The sequence below is a fragment of the Apium graveolens genome, chromosome 3 (assembly GCF_009905375.1).
Source record: "Apium graveolens cultivar Ventura chromosome 3, ASM990537v1, whole genome shotgun sequence".
NCBI classification, from domain to species: domain Eukaryota; kingdom Viridiplantae; phylum Streptophyta; class Magnoliopsida; order Apiales; family Apiaceae; genus Apium; species Apium graveolens.
Genome location: NC_133649.1, coordinates 213,089,603 through 213,097,134, shown reverse-complemented (window position 1 = coordinate 213,097,134; position 7,532 = coordinate 213,089,603).

Below are 7,532 nucleotides of genomic sequence, written 5' to 3'. Positions count from 1 at the left end.
TGAGCCAAGACTTGGTCTTGCAATCGCTTCCGAGTTCGTTCTCGCAGTTTGTTGTGAACTTTCACATGAATAAGTTGGATGTCAGCCTGCCTGAACTCCACAACATGTTGAAGACTGCGGAATCGAATTTTCCCCTAAGAAGAGTTCTGTTCTTCTAATTGGTGAAGGTTCCAATCCTAAGAAAAGGAAGAGGAACTCTTCCAAGAAGAAGAAAGTAGGTGAGAAAATGCCGGTTCCAGCAAAAGCTGAAGACCCCAAGAGCAAAGTTGTTTGCTTTCACTGTAACATGGTGGGGCACTGGAAGAGGAACTGCAAGGTTTACCTTGCAGAATTGAAGAAGAAGAAGGGTAGTGAGACTACCGCTTCTGATTCAGGTATGTTCATGATAGAAGTGAATATGTCATTTCTACTTGGGTATTAGATACCGCCTGTGGTTCTCATATCTGCAATTTGTTGCAGGGACCAAGGAGAAGTAGGACTCTTGAGGAAGAGGGGGTGATTCTACTGATGGAAATGGAGCAAGAGTTGCAGCTGAAGATGTAGAATCATTTCATTTACATATGCCTACGGGCAAGACTATTGTTTGAAATAATTGTTATTTTGTTCCCTCGATTGTGAGGAATATTATTCCCATGTTAGACTTGGGTGGATTTTTCATTTATTATTGAGAATAATGAATGTTCTATTCTTAGAGATAATATTCTTTATGGACGTGGTACTTTAAATAATGGTCTGAATATATATGACATAATTTACTTCAGATTGAACAAACTAATAAAAGAAAAGGGATGATGAAAATCTCACTTTATAGTGGCACTGCAGTCTCTATTTAGTGGACATGGAGAGAGGGCTGCAAATTTGCTAGGAATGGTACACACAGATGTATGTGGACCAATGTCTAAGCAAGCCATGGGTGGATTTTCATACTTCATTACTTTCATAGATGATAGATCTGGATTCAGATATGTGTTTGATGAAACACAAGTCTGAGGCCTTTGAAAAGTTCAAAGAATATAAGTATGAAGTGGAGAAACAACCAAACATAGTATTATAACTCTTCGATTAGATCGAGGTGGTGAATACTTGAACGGAGAGTTTCTAGATTATCTCAAAGTAAATGGTATAGTCTCCTAGTGGACTCCTCCAGATTGGTATCTGAAAGGAGAAATCGAACTTTGTTAGACATAGTTCGGTCGATGATGAGCTATGCAAATCTTCCAGTATTCCTATGGGGTGATGCATTGGAAACCTCATCATATTTTCTGAATAAGGCGATTTCCAAAATCTGTTCCCCAAACTTCGTATGAGATATGAAAAGAAAGGAAACCGAGTCTTAAACACGTTAAGAATTGGGGATGTCCAGCTTATGTCAAGTAAGTTGACCCAGACAAGCTGGAATATCGATCCGAATATGTAGGATTGTGGGATATCCTAAAGAGACTTTAGGGTATTACTTTTGCACCGATCATCGGGTGTTTGTCTCCAGACATGCTACCTTCTTGGAAAAGGAGTTTATCCTTGAAGGAAACAGTGGGAGCAAAATTGAACTTAATGAAGTTCAAGAAGCACAAACTACTACAGATCGAGTGGAAACACCTGTTCTGACTGAACAACCTTTTGTGGAACAGCCCATTCATAGATCAGGGAGAGTGTCTCGCCAACCTGAGAGGTAATATGGCCTTGTCATTGAGAATGACAATGAGTTGTCAATCATTTGATGATAACGACCCTGTGACCTATAATGAGAATATGAGTAGTGTTGACTCAGAGAAATGGCATAGTGCCATGAAATCCATAATGGAATCTATGTATACGGTATACAAAAGATAGATTATAGCAGATGGCCAAGTGGAGACCTATAAGGCCAGGCTTGTGGCAAAAGAATTCAAACAAAGGCAATGGATTGACTTTGATGAAGCCTTTTACCTGTAGCCCTATTATAATCAGTTCGGATTTTGCTTGCGAATGCTGCTTACTACGACTATGAGATCTGGCAAATAGCCAGATGGTTTTCTTTCCAAGGGAAATGAAAACCTAGTGTGTAAGCTGCTGCGAACCATATGTGGTTTAAAGTAAGCTTCTCGTAGATGGAACATCCGTTTTGATGAGACAATCAAAGAGTTTGATTTTATCAAAAACGTGGATGAACCGTGTGTCTATAAAAGGGATAGTGGGAGCGCGATAACATTTCTTGTATTGTATTGAAATAGAGTTGACACACATAACAACATAGCAGACCCACTCACAAAGCTACTTTAAGAAAGTCACTTTGATCGTCAAGATGGGTATTAGATACCAGAGTGATTGGCTTTAGTACAAGTGGGAGATTGAAAGGAATATGTCCTAAGTTCAATCGTGTATTAGGATTTAGTAAATAACTTTTATGTAATCTGTTTTGATTTCATTGATATTAATAAAGACTTGTTTTGTTTTTATTACGGGCTCTATCTATTTAAGTGTTTAAATAAGATATACCATAGTTTAGAGTAAAGCTTTTTATGGATTATGATGAGATCATAATAGTGAGACCTAAAAAGATGATAACTCTAAACTTAAATAGTTCCTGGTCATAGGATTACTAACTGGTAATTAATAATCCGCAAAGATCGGTACATACTATGCTTGCTTCATTATGAAGGATGTCTGTTCTCATAGACATTTGTGTGGTGACACTATAGCTAGTATGTGGGTGCTTATTATAGAATAAGTTCACTGAACATGACTCGCCCAGCTGAACAACTGATGGAGTTCACTCACGTGTCAGCAGTTGTTCACTTAGTGATAGTTGTACAAGTATCCTTAGACTTGAGGTCATCATAGTCATCTTGTGTACACTGAACTATGCTTTGGTTTAGTTCTTAGTCTCCAGGGACAATTATTAGGGCTCTTCTGGGTATAGGAATTTGTACACGAAGATAGTGTATGATCAATAAAGGATCTACCCCTTCCAGTGAAGGAAGCGAATGTTCAAGGCTGATCCACTTATGCTAGTTCAGGAATCTCTGGCCAGAGTGAATGAAATTAGAAAGGAGTTTCTAATTTGCATAGAACTACGCATAGTAAATGGTAAGCAAAGTGATTGAATTAGATAGGCTTGACACGAGATCCATGCCTTGTATTTAATCGAGACATTGTAGGGTAGAAGGAGTTTATTGTACGGTAACTATTCACTGACAGGTTCTTGGTATTCTAAGCAGTGAATTCATATTATCCGGATAGTCGCGATATGTTGAGAAGCATCACTCACGATGTAGAATAAATGTGATTAATTAATTAATCATATTTAATAAATTAGAGAATTTATATAAATAATGATAAAATAGTTTTATTATTATTTATTTCTACTACCGGCTTAATATTGAACCTACAGGGTCACACCATAAAAAGAGAATGATTTAATGGTGGAGGAATTAATTAATAATGGCTAAATAATTATTTATTTGTGAAATAAATAATTAATTGGCAAATTTAATAATTGATTAAATGAGATTTAATTGATTATAAATTAATTAAGAAAAGTTCTTAATATTATTAATTAAGGATTTAATTTTTGGAAATTAAATCAAGGGAGAGAATTATTTCTAAAGTGTTTAGAAAAAGGATTAATAATTAAAAGGTGTTTTAATTATTAATGAGAATAATAAATGGGATAATAATAATATTATTTATGGGAAAATTTCAGCTGAAAATTTTGCCTATAAATACACTATGATAGACCCTATTTTATTCTAACCCCAGAAACCCAAAAGTTTCAGAAAATCAAATTCTCTCCACCTCCTCCTCCTCCTAAAAGTCGTTCTCTTGGTGGATACCGGTGGAGTGCTTCACACTTGAGGAGCAACTGCTAAGGATCTCTGATCGTTGTCTCCGAATTATTTTTAAAGGTTAGATTCGATCCCTCGAATTTTTATTCATGATTTATATGCTTTTATTTGGAATTTGTGTGTGTAAAAGTGTTTTTCCACTCCCCGCTGCGTTTAAAAATCCAACAATGGTATCAGAGCATAGGTTGTATGCATATAGATCTGTGGTAAAAATTTCAGAATTTTATGTGCTTGTATGAATTAATTATGATTTCCTCTATTTCGGTGGATATTGTTCATCCGTCGGTTAGTGATTGTATCCCGACGGATGTGCCTCACAGCAGTCATCCGTCGGCTAGCCTAACTACTACCCCGATGGATGTTCCTTATCCTTCGGTATTCACTACACAAACTGAATTCTCAACAATTGTTACAAGTGTAGATGATTTAGTAGTTGTACAATCACTCCTAAGATTGAGAGAAGGGAGTGAACAGAGTGAGAGGCTGAGTTGCTCTAAGGAAAAAGGAGAGGAAATGAGAGAAAATATGCAGGCTATTTCTTCCAGCCTGGCAAAAGTGAGTGAGGGGAATTCCACCTTAGTAGGTAAAGGTGAGGGTGTGAGGGTGGTGAGCCAATGGGAGCCCTTGATGCAAGAAAATAGAGAAATTGAGAGAAATGCAGGTACTGAACTCTGGGAAGAACCCATTATGAGTGAGTTAATGGATGTCAATGAGGTTGACAAGAAACAGCTATTTCAGCAAGAATATCAAGTTGTCTTAGACTCTGTCTCTTATGAAGCTGAGGCATTTACTCACCCTATGGCAGCATATCAAGCTCTAGCTGTACAGGACAATGTGGCTGCTGAAAGGATGCTAAACTTGGTGCATACTACTGCTTCAATGCAAAGGGCCAATGATGCTATAACTACTATGCCTTCCACAGCAGGTAATGACTCTAAATTGGCCGAAGAATCATTTGGGGATGATAGTGAAGATGATGAGGATTGTAATAACCCCAATTTTTGGAATTTTTGAAACCCTGATGAATAGTAACTTTTGCTGATGATGTGGATTAAGGAAAATTATCAAGACCACACTATATAGGAGTACTGTTATGGAAATTCTAAGATCGTATTAGTATTCCATAAAGTAAATAAGTGTATGTAAAGATCGTCAGAATCCAAATTTGAACACTTTGATTTTTCTCGAAAATCCACCAGATACCGAAAGAATTGAGTATAAGGTAACATGATTAAAAGTATTTAAATTCAAGGATTATAAGAGAGGATCATAAAAGGAGTATGAAATATTGAGAAAGGTTTAGGGGAACCCAAGTAATAAGATCCCAGATATGACACCTCGAACGATAAACGCGAACGAAAGTTAAGCGAACCGTATAACAGATAAGCGGTCATTAGCCAAGTAATTAAGGGTTAATCAAAGAGGTTAGTGGATGATGATGTCATCACACCAAGAAGAAGAAGACAAGTGTAACAAGATGACCTAAGCTTGATGACATAAGCATGACAAGTGGGAAGGATTGGTTGGTTGATTGTGAGCCACACATTTTTCACCATGGTAAATTCCATGTAACCAAGATAAACACCACACAAATCATCAAAACACAAATCAAGAAGCTATTTCTTCTTCTTCTCCATTGCCTCGGCTTTTCTTCTTTAAACAAGAAGGAAAATTTCAAAACTCAAGCTTCACTCCATCATAAATCAAGAGGTTAGTCTCTATAGCTCCTATATTTCATAACTAAGAAGAGCAAGTAGTTTGAGTGCTTGAATCCAAGGTTTGCTAGCTCAAATAAATCATTTTAGTTTAGGGTGAATAGTAACTTTCAAGAACAAACTTTTGATTCTTGATTTTATTTGTAAGGTCAAGGTAGCTTAAGCATAGATCAAGGCTTCCATGGACATTCCAAGGATCTTTCATTGATTAAAAGCTTCAAGAAGGTATAAAAAACTTCAAACCCTAAGCTTTACTTTGAATGTTTAGGAGTGGTTTTGATTGTTATAGTATATAAGAAGCATGATGCTTGTGTGTTTCAAGTTTGGTTGGGTTTGTAGTGATTTGGATGATTGAATCTTGTTTATAGTTAATGAAAGTTAAGTATAGTTAGTAGTTCATGTTTACGGTTGAATGAATTGGAAAATCTTGAGATGTTGGGACTGATGTGGTAAGGTTTGGATGAGGGTTGGTTGTATTGTCGATTGTGAGTTGGATTGTGGTTGTTTGGAATGGTTTAAAACTTTGGTAATCGCGTAAACATAGCCGTCGTAATGCCCGATTTACCTTAGACTGTTTTAGTTCTTAACTTCAGGACCCATGAACTCACTGTAAGATTCTGACCATTTCCATGTTTAGATAGTTCATGTTACGAGTTTCATTTTGATATGTGGTTCTCTTGAATCCGATGTACGGTTTAGGAGAAACGACCGTTTTAAGTAACGACGTTTCGCGAACGAACCATTACCCCTCGCCTTACTTTGAAACCTTGGTTAAGGCCCTTAAATGACTAATTGGAGTATGAAACAATTATGTAAAGTGTATTAGGCAGTTGGTAGAGTACTCGCGAAAGAATCGCCTTAAAATTCTTAATGGTTAATTTACTAAAAATGGTGGAGCCGAGGGTACTCGAACGACTTATGTGATTCGTTAAGCGTAGAAGTGACCATAAGCGAACGTTAGGGTTCAATTGGTTAAAGTCTAGTTTCTTAAGCGACCGGGGTTTAATTCAGACTTATGTTTTTGTTCATAGGTTATCAGACCCACTCTAAGCTTAAGTCTATCCGGGAACACTCAGGCAAGTTTTCTACCCGTTAACTGTTGTTGTGATGTATATATGTATATGCATTATCTTGTGATAAGTGCATGGTTATTATTAGCAAAGTCTTGCGATATATTGGAGCATGTGATATGATATTTACATGCATGCCTGTTTCAAAATCTTGATATCTAATTGTTGATTTGAATGCTTATAAGTTCATAATACCTATGCTAGAGATAATTAGTAGTTGCGTATACCCTTAGTATAGGGGACCCAAAGGTGAACATTTTCTAAACCGAGAGTCGATGTTCCCGAGTATAATATATATATATTTATTTATATATATATAATATTATTTTGAATATTTATTCGAGGACTTATGACTCCGCTATTTTATTAAAATATATTTTTTATTTTCCTAAAGAATAATGTTTCAATATTTGCCAAGTATTCGGAAAATAATTGATACTATCAAATCATTCTTATTTTAAATATATCCAGAGATTATTTTCAAACTTTATCAAAACTATTTTTGGAAGGTTAGAGCGGATCCCAAAACTCTTTTTCAAATTTAAGATCTTCCTTTCGAAGGGGATTTAAATACTCGCTCAAAAATCTGAGGGATCCGTCTTCGTGATGTATTTTTATATTCGCAACAAGGTTGTTGTTTTGATAAAAGAGTTTTTGATTACTTACCCAACACCCGGGAAGTAAAATTCTTGGAATAAGTTAATTCATTAACAGGCATCGCCTGGGAAATATCGATGAGTTTTCCTTTCTAATTAGATACGACTTCTTGGTGGAGCCGTATCAACAAGTTTCTACTTGGGGAAAGAGGGGACGAGCTTTATGTTTCAGAGTCATGAATTTCATCTGAACTAAGAGTGGCGTAAGTGGTCGAGTGGTGCCGGCCCGGCCTTATTATATTGGCCTAAATGGCCCGGAAGTTCCGC